At 38.4% G+C, this 25,513-nt stretch overlaps 1 protein-coding gene across 3 annotated transcripts in view; it reads left to right on the plus strand.

The window, feature by feature from the left end:
• Nucleotides 1–4,850: 4,850 nt before the first annotated feature.
• CORO1C (coronin 1C) overlaps nt 4,851–25,513 on the plus strand; it is a 66,541-nt gene continuing 45,878 nt past the window's right edge. Inside the window, exons 1-2 of one of the 3 annotated variants that reach the window (XM_039861948.1) lie at nt 5,278–5,354; nt 9,565–9,634. The gene's annotated coding sequence lies outside the window, so the exon portion shown is untranslated. Of the gene's footprint in view, nt 4,957–5,219; nt 5,355–9,564; nt 9,635–25,513 lie in introns of those variants that run through there. The other 2 variants (XM_039861949.1, XM_039861946.1) reach the window with 2 other exon arrangements.

The following is a 25,513-nucleotide window of genomic DNA, read 5'->3' on the forward strand; positions in this document are numbered from 1 at the left end:
AGAAGACACCATTCACCAATATCAGGAATGAAAAAGGAGCTTACTACAGACCCACAGACATCCAAAGATAAGAAAATTCTGCAAATAACTCTACACACATACATTTGGCAACTGAAATGAAATGGACCAATTCCTTATAAAACACAAACTACTGTAATTCACCCATATGGAATAGATCATTTGAATAGCAATGTAACTATTAAGGAAATTGAATTTATAATTTAACAGCTCCCAAAAAAGAAATCTCTAGGTCCAAATGGTTTCACTGGAGAAGCCTATCAAACACTTAAAGAATTAAATATAATCCACATAATCTCTTCTAGAAAATAGAAGAAGAGTAAACATGTCCCAACTCATTTTATTAAGCTAGGGTTACTTTGATATCAAAACCAGACAAAGACAGTAAAAAAGGGGATCTACAGACCAATATCCCTCATTAGTTTAGAAACACAAATGCTTAATAATACATTAGCAAATAGAATTCAGCAATATATAAAAAGAATTATATACCATGGCCAAGTAGAATTTATTCCAATGATGCAAAGGTGACTCAGTATTAAAAAATCAATCAGTGTAATCCACCATGTTCATAGGCTAAAGAAGAAAAATCACATGGTCATATCATTTGAGGTAGAAAAAGTATTTGACAATATTCAATCCCTTTTCATGGTAAAAACTCTTAGAAAAATAGGAATAAAGGCTAACTTTTATGACTTGGTAAAGAGCATCTACAAAAAATCTATAGTTAACTTTATACCAAATGATGAAAGACTAAATGCTTTCCTCCTAAGATCAGGAAGAAAGTAAGGATGTTTGCTCTCACTATTTATTCAACACAATGCTGGGGGTTTTAGTCAGTAAATTTAGGCAGGAAAAGGGACTAAAATGCATACTGATCAGAAAGGAAGAAATAAAACTGTCCATATTTATAGATGACATGATTTTCTAGATAGAAAATCCCAGGGAATCTACAAAACACCTCACAGAGTGAGTTCATCAAGGTTACAGGAGACAAGTTAAACACACACACAAAAATCAATTATATTTCAATATATTAGCAATGAACTCATGGACACCAAAATTTAAAAAATGCAATGCTATTTATAATTGCTAATAAAAGTTAATTAGGTGTAAATCTCACAAAACATGTACAAGACTTATATACAAAAACTATACAACACAATGAAAGAAATCAAAGAGAAGCTAAACAAATAGATGTGTGAAATTTATGGATTGGAAGACAGCATAGTAAAGCTATCAATTCACCCCAAATTGATATATAGGCTTAACACTATTTCTATAAAATTGCAGAAAGTTTTTTGTTTTTGTTTTTGTTTTTTTTTTTGCTGATGGAGACAAAAGTATTCTAAAATTTGTATAGAAAGGAAAAGAAGCTAGAACATTTTTTAAAAAGAAGAATAAAGTGGGAAGCAGTCTACCCTACTTCAAGATTTATTATATAGATATAGTAATCATGACTGTATGGTAATGGCAGAAGATTGATCAATGCAACAGAGTAGAGAACCTATAAATTGGCCCACATAAATATGCCCAAGTGATTTTTGACAAAGGTATAAAATTAATTCAATGGAGGAAAGATAGCCTTTCAACAAACGTACCTCAATTGTTCTGCAGGCAAAAAATGAATCTCAACCTAAGTCTCAAATTTTACACAAAAATTAATTCAGTATGGATCATAGACCTAGATATGAAATGTAAAAATATAAAACTTTTAGTAAAAGCATAGGAGAGACTCTTTGGGATATAGGCAAAACATTCTTAGATTTAATACCAAAGTCTGATCCATAAAAGGAAAATCGATGAGTTGGACATAATCAAAATAAAAAATATTTTCTCTGTGAAAAACTTTATTAAGAGGATGAAAAAAACTACAGACTGGGAGAAAATATTTGCAAACCACAAATCCAACAAAGGACTAGTATAAAGAATATATAAAGAACTTTCAAAACTCAACAGTGTCAAAACAAACAGTCCAAATAAAAAATGGGCAAAAAAATGTAGAGAGACATACAGATGGCAAATAAGCCCATGAAAAGATTTTTCAACATCGTTAGATGCAAATTAAAGCCACAACGAGGTATCACTATGTACCTATCAGAATGGCTAAAATAAAAAATAGTGACACCACTAAATGCTGGTGAAGATGCAGAAAAACTGGATGACTGATAGCTTGCTGGTGGGGATTAGAGGATATAAATGATAGCCACTCTGGAGAAGAGTTTGGCAGTTCCTTAAAATACTAAACACAAAACTATCATACCAAGGATTGTACTCTTGGGTAGAGAAATGAAGACACATGTTCACACAAAAATTTGGATGTGTATGTTTATAATGTTTCTAGGAGCTTATTCATAATAAACTGCTCCAAACTGAAATCAACACAGGTGCCTTTCAATGGGTGAATGGCTGAACAAACTGCAGTATATCTGTACCTTGGAATACTACTCAGCGATAATACATGCCACAACCTGGATACATTTCTAGAGATTTATACTGAATGAGAATGCCAATCCCAAAAGGTTGCATACTACATGATTTCATTTATCATTCTTGAAATGACAAAATTGTAGAAATTGAGAACAGATCAGGGGGTGCCAAGGATAAAGAAAAGAGTGGGGCAGAAGGGAAGTAGGTGTGGCTCTACAAGGGCAATGTCAGGAGTCCTTGTGAGGGAAATATTCTGTATCTTGATTGTATCAATGTCAATATTCCAGCTCTATTGTGCTATAGTTTTGCAAGATGTTACCACTGGAGGAAACTGGGTAAAGCATACATGTGATCTCTTTGTACTATTTCTTACATCTGCATGTGAATCTATAACTATCTATCTCAAAATATAAAATTTAATTTAAAAAAGACATCCCTCTGCAGCCAGCCAATCATTTCTAGCTTTTATTTTGCAGAAAGCAACAAAGCAGTGAAAATCAAGATTTAACAATGTAGGGTGAATTTTAATATTCTGTGTTTTGTCCTCTTCTGTTGCTCAATTAGGGGTCTTGCCTACTGAGATTACTCTAAGGAGCTTCCAGGCTCTCATTTATTTAATAATATTACTAGTATTTGTTAATGCTTCCATAGGGTATTTCACTCAGCTTCTAGGTTGCCCTAGCAACCTAAGATTAATGTCCTCCATTTGCTACTCAGAGAAACTAGAAAAAATGATTTGCTCAGAAGCCTCAGAGTGTAGATACCACAATTTTTTCTTCTTCATATATGAGTGATTTGGAATCACTCTTATTTTCCTGATCATTAAATTCCTCTTTATCTAGCATCTTTCTTAGGCCACCCCAGAAATCACCACCTTTTGAGAACAGAAAAAGACTCTCAAATCCAGCATTTTACCTAGCTCTCCATTTAGGGCCAGCTTAAACAGAGCCTAGGTTTCCTCAGGGCCCACAAAGGGGTTGCTATGGATTCAAGAACAGCAAGATGATGCGGGATTTTTCGCCCAGAAAAGGGCTATGCAATTTTCCTACTGCTTCTGGGGGTAGTAACTCTCAGTTGACCACATTTGGGGCAGGCGTGGGGTGGAGGTGGTTGAGGTGGCATTGCTTCTGGCTTTAGATGCTTCCTGTGTAAGAATTGCCTTTCTCAAACGAGGGATAAGACAAGGAACCAAAACAGGTAGCTGGAAGGCAAAGGCCTTGAGATCTTTCTTTCTCAGCATATTCCATGGCTGCTCTAACAGTGGTGTCATTGTGGAGAATTGGTGTCATGGAAAATTTTACTTCTAATTTCATCACTTAAAGAACTGGGAGAAGGGAATCAACATATTTTAAACTATAATACCTACTTTGTGCGGGGCACTATGCTGGATGCTTTGCCATAATCTTATCGAATCTAAACTCTTGAATCTTCAGAACCACTCCCCGAAGTAAGCATTTGGATTAAACCATTATATAGATGTGGGGAATAGGGCTCAGAGAGGGGAAGCTCATGGAATCATTCAGGGAGAGAATGCTACTACAGTATCCTTATTTTGCTAATAGAGAAACTGAGGCTTAGAGAGGATAATTTGCTGTGATAGCTGTTTTGGTTCAGGTGGACAATGATTTACATAACACACATTTCTGAGGCTGATTCTTAAAATGAAAAAATTTCCCCGCGAATCGCAAAGATGCCTTGTTTTGGGAAGTAAATAGCCTACCTTCTGCAGGTCTGCTTTGTAAATTTGGTTTCTCAGGCCCAGGTTCCCCAAATCTTGGTATTTCAGAGCTTGGTATTTCAGAAAGGGACTCTGGCGATTATTAACAGGACAACTTAACGCTAAAGATCAGGAAATTCAGACTTATAGAGGAGAAAGGAACCGCCCCGGGACACAGTCTGACAGCAGCAGAGCTGGGTCTCAATCCCGGTCCTCTGACTTTCAGGCTTGGTCCATCTAGTTATTAAGAAAATGGGTGAGGGACTTTGGCCAGGCAAAGGAAGGGAGGGACCATGTATCCTTCATTTCCTCACCTGTGAAATGGGGTCAACGGGCCCTCAGGTTTGTGGTGGGGAATACGTAGGTGTGGCCCAACCCAGGAGAAGCCAACCTGCACCAGGAATGTGACAACGGAAAGTAGAGATAGGGCCAGAGCGTCCGGGGTACCCAAAAGTGGTGGTTGGAAGGTATGATGGGAGCAGAGGCGGAGTTTCGGGAGCCAAGGCGGGGATTCGAGAATTGGGGGCGGGGCTTGGAATTTTAAGCGTTTAGATGATCAGTGGGCGGGGCTTGCGATGCGGCGAATAGGGTTGCTGGTTCGTGGACGTGGCTTCTAGAAGCTGGGGTGCCGATAGGCCAGTTCTGAAGCGGTGGAAGGGGATCCGGGCTTAGAGAGGCAGGAGGCTGGCTAAGGGGTTGGATAGGTAGTGGGCGGGGCTCACGGGAGCTGATGTTCTGGTTATAAGGGAATCTTTGAAGAGCCGGGGATGCGACCCTGCAGAATCAAGCAGGTCAGTGGGCGGAGCTCAAAGAACGTTTGTAGGCGTGGCCCTCCGGCCACTGCCGTGAATAGTGGGCGGTACGTGTGCCTCGGCACCGCCTTCACCGCGGCCCGCCTGCATCCCTCCGCGCAACCAGAGGGGGCGCTAGGGAAGAGTGAGGCGTGGAACAGAGGGTGGGAAGCGGGCTTCCCCTGCCGGAAGTGGGCGTGGCGCGCCGCAGCTGGGGCTCTGGTTGGGCGCGGCGCGGGGGCGGGGCTTGCGTGCCGCGGCGGGGGCGGTGGTGCCTGCCCGCGCCCCACCCCCGCGCGGCCCTCAGTGCCAGGCGGGAGGCGACAGCGGTTGGAGGCTTCGCCGGGTTTTGCATTGGGGACTTCGGCGGCGGCGGCGCCTCAAGCAGCTCAGCCTTGGTGAGCAGCGCGCGCCCGATGGTCCCTCTCGGGAGCGAGCCGAGCGGGCGGACCTGTCCTCTCAGCATGTGCAGGCGCCGGCTGACAGGAGCCGGCGGGCGTGGGGCAGGGCGGGGTGGAGGGGAGTGGGCTGAGGTGCGCGCGCAGCATCGCGGGTCCTTGGGCCGGGGGCCCACCCTGCCAATGTGCAGGGGGTCGGAGCCAGGGCTACTGCTCGAGGCTCGGGGCCTGGAGGGACGGGAGTTGGGGACAGAACTGCTGCTCGGGTAGAGTGAACCCAGGTCCCTGTGGGGAGGAAGCTGCCCAGGGGAGGCTCTAAGGTGTCCGGAACCCTCCTGGCCGGGTGAGGAGCCCAGGCCAAGTGGGGACAGGGCTGCCTGAGGGAGGTTGTTAGAGTCTGGGACTCGTCTGGTTGGGTGGGGTCCTAGGTGGGGAGGGGCTGCTCGAGGCTAGGGCGTAGAAACCCAAGGGCTAGGGCTGGGGCGGGCTCTGATGGCCCTAAGGGGAGGAGGGTGGGGTAGGTTAGGGTCGGGTTCACGGGGCCAAGGAGCTGTCCTGGTGCGGAGGTCGAGGGTAGCGCCCTCGGCCGGGGTCGGTTCGGCTTTTGGGGTATCGCACCAGCCAGGGGCCCTGAAGATCTGGGTTGGGGGTCGGGAAGGGCGGGGCAGGGCCAGAGCTGGAGTAACGTGGGTGGGGGAGCTTTGGGAAGAAGATGAGCCCATCGGTGGGAGCCGACGGCTGAGACTGGCGGGGTATTGGGAGAGGAAGAATGAAGCAGGAATGCTGCAGGGTCAGGGGCCTGGAGCGTCAGAGTGAACTGAGTGATTCAGAGATGTGCTCCCCTAATAGCGGAGCAGCTGGCGGGGGACGCAGTAAAAAGGAGCGAGGTGCAGGTGGGGCTCCGCTGCGCCTAAATGACTGAGGATGAGGTCAGTTGTTGAGGGTGGAAATGCAGGAACCGAGCTCTCCCGCCTGTCCACACAGGCGCGCACACACAAGCTTTCAGTCTCTCAAATGATTTGAATGTGTTGGGGGAAGTGGCAGGCAGCGGGAGAGCTAAGAAGAAAGGGGCTTCCTTCTTGGAGAGAGGCGCTGGCCCTGCCGTCCTTTTTTGGGAGTGTTCAAAGGGTTTTGATCGCTGGAAAAGGAAACGTAGGCTTTACTGCATAGTGGTTTAGAATCACATCCTATATTTGGCCGTAATGTAGGCTGCCCTTGTTTTGTGGTGTCTGAAGTCCTTGCTCTACATGTTGCAAACGTGGGATTCAGTGTGAGAAGCAAATTGCAAGTTGTTCATTTCCTCCTGGATAGCGAGATACAAAGGCCTTTCTTACCTATAAGACATTTAAAAGAACTGAATTTAGTGGTGTTTTTAAACTGATAGGTGGCGAATATGTTTACTTTTGGAAATAGTTATCCCGATATAGTAGGCTCTTTTGCCACAGTCTTCTTGCCTGGAATTACATTATACTCTTACGGCTCTTAGTCACTCTATATAATAATGCATTTCATTGTCCTTATCCGGCAAAACGCTCTCCTGACACCAGGGCCTGCTAGAATAGACAGAAACATGATTAAGTAGAAGCAGTTGCTTTGCACCGTCTGTTCAGTTGTGAAGGCAGATAGATATCCGTTTATGTTACTTTCCGAATTCCTTGTAAAAACGCGTAAATGGGAAAAATCAATTTTGGACTTGATTTTGTATATTTCAGAAAACTAATTTAAGGAAGCGAATTTTTTTCGGATTGCAGGTACATTTCAGAGTTGCACTGTTTGGATATGAAGCCCAATAGTAACTGTAGGGTCTAAGAGGTAACATAAATAGGAGGAAAAAAGTCAAATAAAATGAATTGTGTTGTATGTTAGGTCTTGAAGTGCTGTGTTTTGTGGTAGGCTATAGTCATGTGTACTGAAGATTGAACCAAGATTGGTATAAAGGTTGGGTACACACCTTTAGACATATCCGGAATGTGCCTTGTCTGTATTTGTTTTTGATTATTTGTTGGAGGTACAGTAAAGCCTGATGAATTTTAATAGACACGTACCAACGAGCTATCACTGCACACAGTATTGAATTTTTCATGATCATTTGTTACTTTGCCTGCAGATTGTGCTAATCAGCATTTATGTCTATTTATATATAGTTTAGGATTAGGTTTAGGGTTGAGAAATAGCACTTTTTAAAGTGTTGTTTTTTTTTCTTATTTAAGTTTTTTGCTTAATGCATCTGTCAGTTTGGGGATCCCTTCCAACTATGAGGAAGAGAGTTGCTCTAATGTCTGTGAAATGGATTGTTTAGAAGGATATATTATCTGTTCTTAGTTATGTAATGGGGAATATGTGGAGATTTGGTTCTTTATGATGACAAATTATTTCTTAGTACTTTGATTTGCCACAAACTGGTGCTCTAGAACATATTATTTATTGGGCTTTTTTATCTTTGACTTCTTTTTCGGAGATGAAACAGTAATAAATCTGGATGCCACTTTCATATCAGGGTATATACAAATCCATGTTTGTTTTCCGTTTGATGAGTTCCCTGTGTTATTCTGAGTTAATAACTCTTTTCTGATACTTGTATGTCTTTTTAAACGTAAGACGCATTTTCTGTATTAAAACATGGAAATCCTCATGAATATTTCAGTATGACCTAGTACCTAGAATGTTAAGTAATAGAATCTCTCTGGGTTTTCATTGCCCTAGTTTAGATCTTTTAAAGTGAGTGAACAAGATTCTGCACTCCTTTTTGAGACCTTATTTTGTATTTCAATAGTGCGCATGGAATGCTTTTTTTGTTTTATAACCACTTTATTGAGATATAATTCACATACCATACAGTTCATCCACTTAAAGTGTACCATTCAGTGGTTTTTAGTATATTCTCAGAGTTGCACAGTCATCACCACAATTTTAGAATATTTCATCTGCCCAAAAAGAAACCCCATAACCATTAGCAGCCCTCCCTTTCCCCATTCTCCTTCTTCTGCCTTTGGCAACCACTAATCTACTTTTTGTCCCTGAATCTGCTTATTTTGGACAGTTCATATAAATAGAATCATACAATATGGGGTCTTTTGTGTCTGTGCTTTAATAAGCATAATGTTTTCAAGGTTTATCTGTGTTGTAGCATGTATCAGTACTTTGTTCTTTTTTTATGATCAAATAATATTCCATTGTATGAATATACCACGTTTTGTTTATCCATTCATCAGCTGATGGACATTGGGTGTTTCTCTTTTCTGGCCATTATGAATAATGCTGCTATGAACATTTGTGTACAAGTTTGTCTGTGAACATATGTTTTCATTTGTCTTGGGACCTGCTGGGACATGTAGGTAACTCTTTAACTGTTAGAGGAACTGCCAGACTGTTTTCCAAATCAGCTATACCATTTTACAGTCCCGCCAGCAGTATATAACGTTTCAATTTTTTCACATCCTTCCCAACATTTGTTATTCTCTGTCTTTTTGATTTTGGCCATCCTAGTGGACGTTAAGTGGTATCTCATTGTGGTGGCTAATGATGTCCAGCATCTTATGTAATTAGTAGATAATTGTATATTTCTTTTGGAGATTTATCTATTCAGATACTTTAATTTTGGTGAAGTCTAATTTATGTATGATGGAGTCAGCATTAATAATAATGGAGTTAGAAATTATTTAGACCTTAAATCATTCTCAACAGTGTTTTGGTTATGTAACTTAAAAGACAAAGGTTAGGGAAAGATTTGAATTAGTCCTAGATCAAAAGGGTTCATCAGGGAACAATGTCATTCTGCTGTTTAAATCCATAGTGGTCTCCCACCCTATTGTCTATAGTTAAAGTTCAGACTTCTGAATGTGATGTAGACTGAAGCGTCTCTGATTTCAGCCTGCCTTATCTCTCATTACTCTTTCCTATGTTTTCATCCCCACTGCCATTCCCTGAAACATTCCAACCTTCAGGTCTACTTGTGATGCACTTATTATCCCACCCATTTCCATTTGCCAAATCATACTTGTCTTTTGGGAACCTCCATGAAACCTTCCTTGTTCTTGAAGGCAGATGTCTCTGCCCTCATGCATCCTACATTCATCACTACTGTCTGCTCCAAGGATCTAGCCCCGAACTTGAGATTATGGTCTGAAAGACGCTTTCCCGTAGAAGGGGGGAATGTGAGAAGGAAATTCACATGGAAGGCAGACCAGATTCTCTGTTCTCTTGCTCACAGCTTGGTCTCCAGAGCCTAATGGATATTTACTGAATGAATGATTATTGAAGTTAACTGGAAAGATCCCAAGGTCAGTGGGTTTCTCTCGATTATTATTCACAACTTTGTTGCCTGTGATAGAATAACATGAAGTACAGGGGTAATTCCCCTCTGCCTTTCTGGCATCCAAGTTAAACTCTTACCAAAAAATTACTCAGATTGTAAAACTCAGTGTTTGAAACATTTTCCTGAGGGCAGAACATTCTCATCCAGGTTCTTTTCCTCTAATGAACAGTAATGACTGGCTCACAGCCTTCACAGTAGGGCAGATGGCCAGGGAGCACTTTTACTTTGGTACTGTTTAGCCACACCAAATTCAGTAGGCCAGCCCTGATGGTATTGAGTTGTCAGTACTGGAATTACCCCTGTGCAGGCTTGTTAAAGGGTATAAACTGATTGTAAGGGTGCATACTTTCTTCCTTTTCATTCTTTTGTTCATGTTCTCTTGCTTTTCTTAGAGCATCTGACCCAAGTAGTAGTCTTTAGTTCTTTCTTGTATTCTTATATTCACTTTACTACTTTAATTTAAAATACTTAGTATCTTCCTGAGACTTAGAAGAAACTAGTTGGCCATTTGGGGTACATTTTCTGCACTGAGTCCATTGAAGTGGTTGGATTGTAGCAAGGTAGTAAAGAGAAGAAAAATACCTTATATAGTTTCTTGCTCTAAGAGAGTTTTGTATTTGGAGAAACTTGAGGCTATGAAGGGTGCAGGCCTTTAGAACCAGATAGAGCTGGGTTTCATTCTTGGCTCCACTTCTTAGTAGCTGTGATTTTTCCAGTTACTTCACATCCCTGAGCCTCAGTTTCCTCTTCTGTTGTATGAGACGTTAATGACTACCTTCCTGGGTTATCGTCAAGATTAAATGAGAAAAAGTACATAAAGTGCTTAGTAATGAGTAGCACTGTGTTCCCTTGCTCTTCACTCTTAAATGTCTGTTACTGAATGGAACTGTGGAGAATCAAATAGAGTAAGCGTAATACATTTTATTTCTGATGCTAAGCTATAAATATATGGATTCCCACTCCCACCTCAGCATTTTAGACTTTGAATCAAGTTGAATCACTGAAGAGGAAAAAAATGTCTAATTTTAGCATAGAAAGGTGGTAAAAATGAGGTAGTGTTTTGCCATTTTATCTGAATTAGAAATGTCTGTTCAGACAAGCTTCTCTTATTCAGGCCTTATGCTTGAACGTTCAGTGTTCGGTCTGTCTGTCTGTCTGTTTTAAAGACAAAGGTTTAGTTCCTGGCAAATGATTCATCTTTTTAAGATTTGAAAGAAGATTGCACTGCAGTGTGTGAGATACTCATCTGGTGATAATGTGAATGGCAGGCAGCATTGTGATAAAGTGTAACATTCTTTGTGGGGAAAAGCCATAGTAGTTTCATGGGATGTTAAATTAGTCCTGTCATTTGAATCTTATATTAATAACAAAAACAGTTCTTCCTGTTTGCCACAGTAAAGAGAAATTAAATCAAATTAATACACAGGTCAAAGTGAGAGAAACTAGAATATAAATAGGAGTAGGAGGTGTATATTTTGTAAGACTGAAGGAAGTAATTTCACAATACTATACATTTATTTTTTCTCTTTTGGTCATGCAGTTATCTACATTTCTTTTTTTAAAAAAAATTTTATTAATAATGGATCATATTTAGCACCAGTATATCAACCACCTTTAGGGGGATTTGGGAGATTATTTCTCAGGTCCAGAGGTCCTCATTCTTGACTGCCTGTGAGGATCAGCTGCAGACCTTTATAAATACAGCTGCCTGGGCTTGAGCTCCCTGGTGACTCTGAATCACAGCCTGAGTGGGAAGTACCTAGCTGGTCTATTCCTCATCTCACACTAGGGGACTGTAGTCATAGGAGCTTGAGAGACTTGCCCAAGATCAGGAACTTAACTTGTTCCTTCCTTCCTCCCCCAGTCCTCTACCACCTCCTTCCTTGAGTAGTGTGAATTTACTTTTATAGTTGGTAGTGTAGATTTATAGTATAGAGTTAAAAAAATATTTTTACAGTGTGAACCTGATGTTGGCTTTCCCTTTTTAGTCCTTGAACCAGTGCAGCAATTCTCTCTTAACCTTCCACCATAGTCTTTTGCCAGATTTCAAACTGAACCTACCTACAGTTTATCTCTTAAGTTCATCATCACAATTGGTAGATAGTACCAATGTTTATTTGTTTTTTCTCACGTTTTAAGATTGTACATGTATTAATCTATTAAGCTTGGTCCAGATTTTCTGAAAGTTTTTTAGATGCATTTTTGGAAAATGTAAAATACATGGAATCTATTGGATAAGCTTGTGGTAGACTTTACTCGTTTTAATGTAAAGTTCCTTGAAATATTTTATTGATCCCCTTCATTTTCTCAATCTTATAATCTGATCATTAGTAAGCAGTGATTGTAAGGACTTACCTCAAATGTTTCAAAGACCAATCATTAATACTGCAAAAGTGCCCTTGCATTGTGTCTTACCAGAATAATTGGCACCATTAGGCCATATGTATATGCAAATACTAAGTTTAACAGGAACAACACACATCCAGTACAGAACTACATAGATTGTAACAGGCATAATGAAAACCCTTTGACATTAGCAGAAGTTATCATTGATTCACAGTACAATCATTCTTTTTCTGGGGAATCAAGACAGACTGGGAATGTGGGCACATGGCAGGTTGGTGTGAGAGCCTTTTTACCTCATTGTGGAATCAGATCTGTGTCCACATGTTTTGACAACTGCTGAGGTCTTCATCCTGGATGAAAAAGCCATAGTTTTTCAGTTTCATGGAAGGCCATAAACACACTTGGGAAAGGAAGTGTTGGGAGAGTGAAGCCTTTGGCAGGTGTATTTTTCACTCTTGACATTGTAGGGGTTCTTGACAAACTTTATAAACATCCTCTCCTTAGGACAAATGTTTAATCACCATTATTTGCTTACTTCACATGAAAGATGCTTAAATTCCTTTTCATAATGGTCAAGCATTCTTTTCTAGTTAAAGATTCTAATTCCTTTCATTCTTAGGAACTTAAAGAATTAAGGCTGATTTAGTAATATAAAAACTCAAATGCTGCCTGAGTGGTGACTGAAAAACACATATAAACTTGAGCTATCATCTCCATTAAGCAGAAGAATTTATTAGGAGACTAGTCACTTTACAGGCTAAATGGTGAATTAATTTGCGGTTGGTAGTGTCTTTACCTTAATGTTGTCATCCTAGTTTTTCTTGGCAAGCAAGAGAGAGGTCGGAGCCAATTAGTGCTAGCCTCAGCTCTTTAGGGGCGATATTTTATAAGATATGTGTTGGCTATTTTAGAAATAGAGTGACCATCCCTTAAGCTCTTATTTGAGCCACTGTTGCTGTATAGTGCTACTATAGGAAAAGATAAAGTGTAAGGTGTGTGTGTGTGTGTGTGTGTGTGTGTGTGTGTGTGTGTGTGTGTGTTTTACCCTAAGACTTCCAGTTTGATCATGTAGTATCGAGATAGCTTGCATATATCTTGCATGCTGTGGGCTGAGTTACATTGTTAAGTGGAACAAATAAAGCATCTTGCCTGCGAAGGATAGTTGTGGACCATGTGACTCTCTAAAAGTGAATGGTTGGGAGCCCAGATGCAGTTTCTGTTTTGGATGCAGGGTGTACATTCAGTCCTCACCCCAAGACTGGTTTGTGTTCCACAGTCTTAGTTATTTGGAACTCAGATGGCATTTTTTGGGTATAGATTCAGTATTACAAGTGGTGGGTAAATTCCCAGCCTAGACTGAAGAAATCTGTTTAATTCACAGCACAGCTTTTGAAACTGTTAATGGTGATAATGGGATTCTGGATCTGGGGAGCTGGGAGTCATGTGAAACAGAAGTAAAGAACTATGCCCCACTTCTCAGGTGCCTGTCTGCAGGCTGTGGGGCATCCTGAGGCCTCATGCCACAACAGCCCTCCAAGTTCTTCATCTTCCTTCTCTCTTAATTTGAAGCTTCTACACCCTGGGTTAATTTGATCACCTTTAAATTGTAGTAGCAAAGCAAATGGTTCAAATTTATTTCCACTAATGTGTTCCTGGATGGCCACAATTATTACGAAACTATCATTGTTATTCAGTGTTAGGACAGCTATGGGCCTTATTTATATTATTTTATTTCACTCATGTCCCTTAACCCTTATAGAAATACAATATTCATATTTTTAAAAAGGAGGTTCCTTATTAAACAGATTGTCTCTCTGAAATTTGCCTCTTTGAAGGATTTGAGCGATTTGATTTCCAAAGACCTCTTCTCATTCAAACAAGTTATGAAGCTAAGTGGAATAAGGATTAGGTTGGGACCTGATTTTTCTGGTGCAATTTAAAAAGTTGCCTTAACACAGTGTTAATTGCAGGCTTAATGTTTTGATTTACTTATAAAATGTGTTTGATTTACTTATAAAAGTTTAAAAAATACATTTATTACAAGGTCCCCCTAACCCTCAAGTGTTTAATTCTTGGTGCTGAGTTCTTTGTGGGTACTGAGCTCTGTGGGAGGTGAGAGGACAGGGTGTTGGAGATTCGGTATTTCTGGAAACTAAGGGTGAGGCCCTGTCCATGAGTGTGCAAAATAGCACTGAGATGACTCAGAATAGGTGTAATTGGGGAAGAGTAGTGTGAGATGGAGAGGCAGGATGGCCCAGGTTGTGGAAAGTCATCATAACAATGTACATTTATATATTTGAGTAAAATGTAAATATAGTTTGGATATGGAGTTATAAAGGTAGATGCAAATGTAATTTGTAGGTGTCACTAGTGTTAATGATTTCTATGCTAATACTAATTACATTTTAGGTTATATGAGTAGAAATTTAAAAATATAAGTATGGAATTATTATTTTCCAGTTTATGAAAGTGAACACCAGTACCACTATATTGCATGTTCACTGAAAGGAAGAGAATGTCTTACACTTTTTTGTGCCTCCATTTCACAGCACACTGCCTGGCACATAGTAGATGCTCAGTAAATGTTAGTTGAATAAATGAATTTCAGTTTTACCTGATACACTTATGAAATTGTCAGTCTTCTCATTTTCCTAGAAGATGAAAGGAATAAAGAGGAAGTTTTCTATGGTATAGGACTGCTAATTTTAAACATTTGCTTATTAAATTATCTTATGATAAGCTAACCTCATAATTTTCATTATAAATAAATGTTAGCAAAGTGTGTGTGTGTGTGTGTGTGTGTGTGTGTATTTATTTTGTTGAAATGTTTTATTTGCAAAGCAAATTTTGGAGTTCTGATTATTTAAAGCATGAATTCTGATGAAAAACAGGGTAATATTACATTTTGGTGCCTTATTGCAAATTTACTTAACTGACATCTTGAATCAGTTGAAAATATTGATAGCATGGGGTTCTTAAGGCTTTGTTTTGTTGTCCATTTAGCAACTTTGACTTTAGAAAAAATGTTGGTGAAGGCACATCCTAGTGGAAGCATATTTTCATCTTGAGAGTTTTTTTTTTTTAAATAAATATGAGAAGAACCATAATTTGTATCAAGATGAGGATTTAAAGTTAAAGTAGCCATTGAACAGCTGAGTTTACCTTTACTATTTCTCTTCTTGAGGTTTCTCATCCTTTAATGCACTCACTAACTGACTGGAAAGTGTCATTGTCTCACTTGATGATTTGGTCTGAGAGCTTCAGGCCCAGCCCCAGAGGAATCACTGGGCAGGTCTCAGGGCATTTGAGTGGCTCCTGGAGCTCCGAGGATTCAGTGTGTTTGGATTCATTTTGACTTGAGAATTTGACAAGAACTAAGTAACTTAAAATAGGGCAAATTGTGAACCATTTCAAATGTTGAATTATCTCATCATTTAGGAGTTTATTTGTGCAATGTTAAAATTTCAAAAGTGATAGTGTTTGGTTTATATCATATTAGGGATTGATGTTGTGATAAGCGATCACAAAAAGAGAATTGTTTTTGTAATTGTGTTTGTGTGTGTGTTTCTGGTAGTTCAGTGTTTTAGAGGTTACAAAAAGTATTTATTTGGTTGTAACTACATTTTCCCCAATGAGTTACATTGTTACACTTTCTTGAACTCTGTTATAGATACTGATATTATGTGTTTTTTTCCCCCTTTAGAAAAGAGGTGTGCTGATAAGGAAATAGTTTGTAATTTTACCAAAAAGAATCAGACAGACAAAATGATTTGTCCTGAGTTGCAGTAAGATTTTAATTGGTATATTTTCCAATTTCTATCAGATGTCTGAAAATTCTGGAAACGTAGGGAGATTTTTATTTTAAAGTGTTAGTTTCATTTTCAGATAACATGCTTAATATGCTTACCTTCAGGTTCTGGGCACTTTTCTTGGCAAACTCTCTTAGTTTTAAAGCCACAGATCCAGTTATTAATCTGAAAAGTACAATGAGTAATTTAAATATTTTTCCTGTGTTTACTCTTTCAAACACCTTACTCGTAAAGAGAAGGCTCTTTTGGCGCTAGTACAGAGAGCTGGTTCTTTGCCTTGGTTATTGATCCTCTCCTTGTGCACTTCATCATCTTAACATTTGTCCCAGCCCCACATTAATGTTCGTGGGAATATTTGGTTGTGGTATGTCTCCTCCAGTAGACTGTAAGTTCTGTGAGAGCAAGAGTCAGGTCAGCTTGCTCACCATTGCATCTGCAGTGTCTAACATGATGTCGGGTGCATGGTCAAAGCTCAATAAATAATTTAATGTTGAATGAATGAGTAATGAATAACTGGGATTAAAGACCTATTCAGCATTCACAGATGAGTGTATGTGTTTTATGTATAACCCTGTGGGTGCTAGTAACTAATTTGATTCTCAGTGAATTTTGTTTTGTTAGGGGGATGTGGACTGGATCCCAGTGAAAAAATCATTTCCTATAGACTTACAAGCTTTAGATTATAATAGGACTCTAGAAATCATTTATATTTTAGTTCTCCTATTTTATACAAGAAACCAACAACCGTAGGATCAAAATATTTAGTACATAAGTGACTGTTAGGATAAACTTGTGTCTGATATCCAAGCCAGAGTTTTTCTTACTGTACCTTACTGTTCCTTTGAAACATCGTCAAAAGCATGTTTATTTAATCACTGCTTGTCCACAGTATAGGGTGTTAAAAAGGAAAGACTGAAATTCTTCAGTTGAAGGTGATTACTTTGTTTTCTGACATTGCTAGTTTTGCATGTCACTAGCTTTTATGAGCGTCTTCATAAAAATGCCTTAAAAAAAAAAAGATCTGAGAGTCCAGTAATTTCATTTCCCAGTATAAGAATATTGCCAAAGAATTATTAAAATTTTATTCCAAGAGAAACTCCATCTGACTAAGTAGTGCAAACAGACTAAGCAAGTTTGGACAGTCAGACACAATGTGCTTTTTACCAGTTGTTGATAAGAAAAGTAGGTCATCAGTATAGAAAGTATTTTGAAACACATTCATCATTAATTTTTAAGTGAGATTGCTGTGTCAGCCGTGTCTGTAAAAGTTCTGCAGTTGGGATGAGAACTCTTGGGATTAATTTGGCTCTTTGAAGGGAGAGGCAGAGTTCAGCTTCTGAGTCTAGTCTCCTGTGGTGCACTTTAGGGAGATGACTGCAGCCTCAGATGATGATTTTATATAGTTCTACAGTGTTCTCTGTACTGTTAGTGTCTGCCTGTGTCTCCGTGATGGAGGTTTCTTCAGTCTTTTTCAAAGCTCCAGGGAAGGGTGGAGGTGTTTGTGTTTATAAAGATGCTGTTGATAAGCAGAAAATTGGGAGAGATGAGGGATTGTAAACACATCATCCTTGCCCATTATCTCAGGTAAAAAAAAAAAATCTGTTCTTATTTTGATATTGTAATAAAAATATGCAATTCTGTCATTGAAGAGCAAGAGATGACCCCTAAAATCCTATAATCTCACATTTTAGTAACTATAGATCTTCTGTAAAGTCATTCTTATTTATTATATTTTAAGTGAGTTACAGGCCTCATTAGGGCATCTTTTAGTTGATAAGGGGGGGGGTCTCTCTTTAATACCAGTGTGAAAGTTAATTTGAGGATTTTTTTTGTATTTAGGATCTTTGTTACTTTTTCATATGTTCATTTTTTTAAAAAAATTGCAGCTTTATTGAGGTATAAATGACTTAAATTGTAAGATATTTAAAGTGTACATCATGGTTATTTGCTTTATGTATATAGCTCATTTCATTTTTTGTCAGACTTCATTTTTAGCAGTCATTTTCTTAGCTTCACATTCTACTCTAAATAATTAGTCAGTGCTTATGTTGATTGACATCAGGTGGTCCCCACTATCTCTGTTAACAGTTTCTAAAATGAGTGCAAAATTGTAAAATGTAAAAATAGGAGTTCTTAGAAAGCTTTAAAAAGTATAAACCTCTTTATTATACTTCACCTTTTAGAAATTGTCCTTGATATATATAATTTCAGTGTTTTATGCCTATCTTTTCATGCCATTGTCTTGAACAATTGAGCACATAGTCCTCTGGCTTACGCCTAAGGGTTTTCATTCAGAAGTAAGGATATGCTTCCTTTGGCATACCTAATACTCTCTGTCGTTTGTCTCAGTATATTTGAATGCTTACAGCCAGTTTCTGTATTTCGAATTTTCCATGTTTACTCATATGGTCTGAGCAAAATGCAATTTCACATTTAAAAATTGCACAAAGTTGTGAAGGCAGCGCACCCCCATGAAAGAGCTCTGAGTGGCACTCTTGGCTGTTGTGGGAAAGCCAAATTGTATGTATGATGGGGAGTTTGTCATTGAAAAACCATGAAAATTCAGGGGATAGACAGTTGAACTGCCCTGTACTTTGTGGTTCAAGGTCATTGTGTGTCTCTCAGAAGTCCTTTATCTTTGGGCGAGTCACATAATATCTCTGGGCTGAAAATGAAGGGCCTGGACTAGATGAGCTTTGGAACCCTTTCCACTCCAGGCTTCTGTAAGGACTGAGACTGAATACTTTTTGGTAGGTCTTACTTGTATTTTCTTGTCTTTTGGTTCTTAGAAACATTTTAAGACAAAATATTGGGTTATTGAATTTAAACAAAGTGTGTTTGTAATGGGTATGCCTCATTCTTGGCATCTTACCTATTACCTGCATGAATAATGAGATGATACTATTTGGAAGGCTATAATGAGTGTGAATTTTCTCCCTTTCTTCTTCTTCCTTTTTTTTTAAAACTTGCTCTCTCCGACCCACCCCTTTATTCTTACCATTCTTGATGTCATGATAAATTGAATCAACATCAAGCTGTTCCATACTTGGAGTCGGTCGTCTTAAATGGTCAACAGTTTTTCTAGAGAAAACATTTTCTAACACCTTAATGTTATCAGTGGAGTGCAAATCTCTTTCAGCCACAGCTGCTGTGTTAAGAGATATGTTATATTTCCAACTTTCTGCTATGCTTTATAACAAATGTTGCATGTGGTCTTTTCTCTTTTTTAAAGCAACTTCGATTAAAGTAGATAAATTAGGCATTTTCTTTTCTTGAAATGTTTCATATATGAATCTGTTAATGAAAGAATTGGATGCAGTGAAAATGATTTGTTAGGTGAACTCTTCGAGTGTCACTGGTAGGTTTTGTAAGAAAATTCAAAGAAGCTCAGCCATCTCATATCCAGAAATGAATTCTTATACTTAATCACAGTACCTCCCATATTTGGGTGTCTGCTTTTTTGTGAATATGTATTCTATGTAGGCTTACATATTACATTTCTAGCTTGTTAAAAGGAATTTTTAACTGTTGGCATTGCCATATAAATAGCTGATTTTAGGACATTTTTTTTCCTCATTTTTATTCTACTTGCCATTTTCTATTAAATAATGCATCTGATCTCTTCCACATTAAAAAGTACCTGCCATAAAAGTAGCAACTCAGAGGGAACATGTTCTTTCCCTGATAAGCTGGAGTCTTCCTGGGTTCTGGCTAGGGCACATTCTCAGCCTAGTGAGCCGTTGAGTAGTTGATGGTTGGGATTGGTCTCAGAAAATGTGCCGAGCAGGATTTTGCTACTAGTAGGGGTTTTCCTGTATGTGTTCCTAGCAGGATGTGTTTCCTTTCATATGAACTATAGAAGTACATCTGCTGGAATCTTTAAACAGATAACTTCTCAATAAACAGGAAAATGTCCAAATTGTCATTTTTTTATGAGATTGGTGGAAATAGAATAGAGAAAATGTAGTAACATTTACTCAGGTGTTTTGAGTGTATTTTATTTGGTGTCATTACAGTAGAAACACCCTGTCTTGTCTACATTTTTTTCTCCTAACACCTAACATATACCTTGTATATGGCCTATGAAATAAATTTTCTATGTTTAACTCGAATTGGCGGCAGTATCATAAGAAGCATGCCTTTACACTGTCCTAGTGGTTGAGGATTATCAATCGAATGTATTTTATTCTGAGAATGATTCTTAGTGAACTTTCCTTCGATATTTATAAAATGTAAATCTTTAAACCACAGAGGTAGACCTTATTTTTACAGCATGTTCTTGATCAAGATGTTCATCCAACATATAAATAAAATTTTAATAGTTTTTGGTTTCCTTAAGTGAGCCGTTAAGTATTGTGAATATGGGTAGTCAGCTTTAGATTTTCTCGAAGCTAAAAACAGGAGTATGTTATCTATTGATTAGAAATTTATGTGGGAATGTAAGCTGGTGTAGCCACTAAGGAGAATAGTATGAAAGTTTCTCAAAAATTTAAAATTAGAACTACCATATGATCTAGCAATTCCACCTCTGGGTATTTATCCAAAGGAAACAAAATCACTATCTTGAAATGATACCTGCACCCCCATGTTCTTGCAGCCTTATTTATAATAGCCAAAATATGGAAACAACCTAAGTGACCATCAGCAGATGAAAGGATAAAGAGAATGTGATATGTGTATGTGTGTGTGTGGGAGGAGGAACTTCTGACTTCAATCTTAAAAAAGTGGAGGTAGGGGTACTTCAAACAAAGTTAAATAACAGCTTTATTGAGATATAGTTCACATACCATATAATTTACACATTTAAAGTATATAGTTCATTGTTTTTTAGTATATTTACAAATACATGCAGTTATTACCACAGTCCATTTTAGAACACTTTTGTCACTTCAGAAAGGAACCCTGTACTCTTTAGCTATAACCCCGTATCTCCCTACACTGCCCCCCACTCCAGCAATCACTAAGTTAATTTCTGTGTCTATAGATTTGTCTTTTCTGGATTTTCCTATGACTGGAATTGTAATATATAGACTTTCGTGATTGGTTTCTTTCCCTTAGTGTAATATTTTCAAGGTTCATTCAAGTTGTAGCAGATATTATTACTTTATTCTTTTTTATTGCCAAATAGTATTCCATTATATGACTGTATCACATTTTGTTTTTCTATTCTTCTGCTTGATATTCAACATATGAGTTGTTTTCTTTGGCTTTTGTGAATATGCTACTATGAACATTCATGTATAAGTATTTGTTCGAGTACCTGCTTTCAGTTCTTTTTCAGTTCTTCCAAGAGTGGAATTTCTGGGTCATATGGTAACTGTTTGTTGAATCATTTCAGGAACTTCCAGACCGCTTTCCAAAGAAGCTGTACCATTTTACATTCCCACTACAGTGTACAGGGTTCTGATTTCTTTGTGTCCTCATCAACACTTAATAATCTCTGACTTTTTAATTCTAGCTATCCTAGTAGATGTGAAATGGTATTTCATTGTGGCTTTGACTTACATTTCCCTAGTGACTTAATGATGTTCAGCATCTTTTCATGTGCTTATAGGACATTTGTGTATCTCTTCTTTGGAAAAATTCAAGTTCTTTGCCTATTTTAAAATTGGATTACCTGTCTTTTTATTATTGAGTTGTAGGAATTCTTTATGTGTTCTTTATGTATGCAGGTGCCTTATTAGGTATAGGATTTGCAAAAGTTTTCTCCCGTTCTGTGGGTTGTCTTTTCACCTTCTTGATGGTGTCCTTTGAAGTATAAAAGTTTTAAATTTTGATGAAGTCCAATTTATCTGTTTATTTTGTTGCTTGTAGTTTTGGTGTCTTATCTAAGAATTCTTTGCTAGATCCAAAGTCATGAAGATTTTTCTTTTTTTTTACTTGTAAGAGTTTTAAAGTCTTAGCTCTTAATAATGATAATCTTGATAATGTAACTATTGTCTTTGGTACATTTTGAGTTAATTATTTTATATGATGTGAGGTCAGGGAAAACCTTATTTTGCACGTGGCTATCCAGTGGTCCCAGCACCATTTATTGAAACGACTGTTCTTTCTCCATTGAATGGTTTTGGTGCCCTTGTTGAAAATCGCTTGACTAAAGATGTTGTATGAATTTATTTCTGGACTTTCAATTCTGTTCCATTGATCTATGTGTCTTGATTCCAATTGCTTTGTAGTAAGTTTTGTAATCAGGAAGTATGAATCTTCTTAATTTGTTCTCCTTTTTCAAAGTTGTTTTGGCTACTTTTGGGTCCCTTGCAATTCCATATGAATTTTTGAATGAGTTTGTTAGTTTTCACCAAGAAGTCAGCTGGGATTCTGATAGGGATTGCATTGAATCTATAGTTCAGTTTGGGGGAATATTGCCATCTTAATGTTAAGTCTTCTGATCTATGAACACAAATTATGTCTTTACATTTGTGTCTTTAATTTCGTTCAGCAATGTTTTATAGTTTTTAGTGCAGTTATACCTCAGAGATATTGCGGGTTCAGTTCCAGACCACCACAATAAAGCGAGTAGTGATCTTGTTGCTGGTGGAGGGTCTTCCCTTCAATTTGTTAAAAAAAAACAAAAAAAAACAAAAAAAATCTGTGTAGCATTATAAAGCGAAGCACTATAAAATGAGGTATGCCAGTATACAAGTCTTTCACCATCTTGGTTAGGTTTATTCCTAAGTATTTTATTCTTTTTGATAATACTGTGAATGGAATTGTTTTCAGATTATTTGTTATGAGTGCACAGAAATACGGTTGATTCTTATATATTGATCTGCAACCGTGCCAAACTTATATATTAATTCTGATAGTTTTTTAGTGGGTTTCTTAGGATTTTCTATGTGTAAGATAATGTCACCTGCATTCAGAGATGGTTTTACTTCTTCCTTTCTAATCTGAATGCTTTTTTTTTTCATTTTTTCTTGTCTATTTTCCCTGTCAGGAACCTGTAATACATTGCTAAATAGAAGTGACTAAAGTAGACACCTTGTCTGGCTCTTAATCTTAGGGAGAAAGCATCTTTTGCAGTTGGATATTGTGTTACCTGTGGGTGTTTTATTTATTTTTTAATCAGTTTGAGAAAGTCTCTTTCTATTCCTAGTTTGTTGAGTGTTTTTATTGTGAAAGAATGTTGGATTTTGTCAAATGCATTTTGTGTGTGAGATGATCCTGTGATTTTTGTTTTTTATTCGATTGATTTGTTGCATTAATTTTCAGATGTTGAACCAACCTTGCATTCCTGGGAAAAGTCCCACTTGATCATGGTGTATAAGCCATTTCATATGTTGCTAGATTTGGTCTGCTAGTATTTCGTTGACAGTTTTCTGCATCTCTAGTCAAAAGATTATTTGTCTAGTTTTCTTGTTATGTCTTTGATTTTGGTATCAGAGTAACACTGGGCTCATAAAATTAATTTGGAAGTGTTCTCTCCTTTTCTGTTCTTTGGAAGAATTTGTGAAGAATCGATTTTCTTTAAATGCTTGATAGTCTTTGGCAGTAAAGCCTTCTGGACGTGGGCTTTGTCAGATGTTGTTTTAATTTTTATTATAGGTGTCATTCACTTCATTTTAGAAACCAGGAAACTGAGGCTCAGAAAAGTTAAATAAGTTGCTAATAAATGGCAGAGCTGGGATTCGAATCAGGATTATTTTATGTCAAGTTCTATGATGATAACAATAGCTGACATTTATGTGTAATTAGATGTGTCTTTAACCATTTACAAGGTACTTTCATATTACTCTCCTGCTACACTCCTATCACCAAGTGCTCATTTAATGATCTGACACTTAAGGAGATTCTTTGACTTGCCCTACTGAACCATGGTAAACCTGCACTTCTCACTCACAAGGCTCTCTGACTCTGGACCTTGCTCTCAACTGCTTTTCTCTATTGTGGGCACCAAAAGCAGCTGTGCTACATGGGGGCAACTGAACCCAGGTCAAGTTCGACCTTGGATGTGAATGAGTTCACACTGCCTTTCAAGCTCCACTTGGACATGGCTGGCTCAGTCAGCACAGTGCTGTGGAAGCACCAGCTTTTCTCACTCTCTCTGCTGTGTAGCTAACATTCTACTCCTTGGCTGTAGGAAAAGAACCAGTGCAGCATTCTGACTCCATGTAGTTAGGATGAAAATAAGTTGTCACTATGTGTAATAATAGCAATGACTTTTAAAGGTATTTTAGTATGTAAGTCAGCCAACAGATTTGTGTAATATCTTTCAATGAACACATTCGAAGAACTTTACATATTAATATTTATATTGCTGGTGAGATTAGATGGTATCTAGCCTATTTGAGTAAAAGGAAAAATTGTCTTTATTTTTCAATGTACAAAATGTCCATTCACATTGAAAAGTGACCCACAAAAAGCTGACCTGATGCCTGTGTGTAGGTGGAGGGGCTGGTAGGATAGTGGACTTCATAGAGGATGGTGAGGTCTCATCTCCTGCCAGCTGGGGCTGGTGGTATCTAGCCTGGCAGCCAGTGTTCTGGAATCTCTGGGTTAGAGACTCCACTATACAGAACCAGGTTGTCATTGTGGCATCTGTTTATACCTGTGCTCACTTGTGCTGGGTGTCATCTTGCCCAGGGCTTGCAGTCTGGCTTCTGCTGGGGCAGGGTACAGGGCAGTCCCCTGATTGTGCAGTGCTTGGAGGAGGTGATCTGAGTGTTTAGCTGTTTTTGATCTAGACTTTCAGTCAATTTTCTCTGCAGTCCCCTCTTCCACATACCTGTCTTTAGAGACACAATTTCTCTTCTGAGTGCTCTGGAGTTTCCACTGGGCATTGGCATCCTTTTATGAGCCTCTCTTCCTGAGACACTGAGCTGAGTGGAGAACATTCACACTTCAGTCAGTTACATGTACAAGATAGCTTTCCATATTCCAAGATTTTATTATCATGTTTGCTTTCCGACTCCTTTCTAGTGTCCTTTCTCTTGACCTTTGGTGTTTATATCTGCTTTTATTCTTTGACTGTCATTTTATTAGGATTTTAGGAAGGAATGGAGATACATGCCATTTGTATTTCTTTTGTAAATTATCTTCTCGTGTCCTTTGTGTAATTTTCTATTGGGATTTTCATGTTCTGAATTTGTAAAAACTTTATGAAGGATATTCACTCTGACATATGGTGCAATTCTTTCTTCTTCTGTGTTAACTTACTTTTGAAACACTTGATATAAGGTACTGGTGGGAATTCGAGCTTTTGATATACAGGTGGTTATATAAGGAAATGGATCCTGAGACCAGCTGGCTATACATGGGCTTTTGTCTGGATGTGCTTTTCTTGTGGTTTTCACCACTTCATGGAAGCTGTCTTATCTACTTGTACTTGAGAATTATTCATAATGTTTCACAAATGAAGAACCCTGGCCAAGTGGTAGCAAATCATTTGCCATCTCCTGTACTAAGTACTCTATATGTATAGTCCTGGTAGCTGGAAAAGCCTTGGCAACAGCTGGGTTGAGGAACATGGGTACTCAACTGCCTGCCAAGGGTCTGTTGCCTCAGCCCAGCCACATGCCCCAGGCTGGGAGAGAGGCCACTTTTGTACATTCCTTGGAAGGATAGAAAGAGGCTCTGGCAAAAATAAATTCTCTCTGCATTGAGCAGTGGGCCCAGAGCCATGAGGAAGGAAATTAGAAGGAAGGAATTAGCAACAGCCCACCATGTGTCCCATTCGGCACAAGTGGGCA

Source organism: Pteropus medius, unplaced genomic scaffold, assembly GCF_902729225.1.
Source record: "Pteropus medius unplaced genomic scaffold, Ma_sr-lr_union100, whole genome shotgun sequence".
Classification (NCBI taxonomy): Eukaryota; Metazoa; Chordata; class Mammalia; order Chiroptera; family Pteropodidae; genus Pteropus; species Pteropus medius.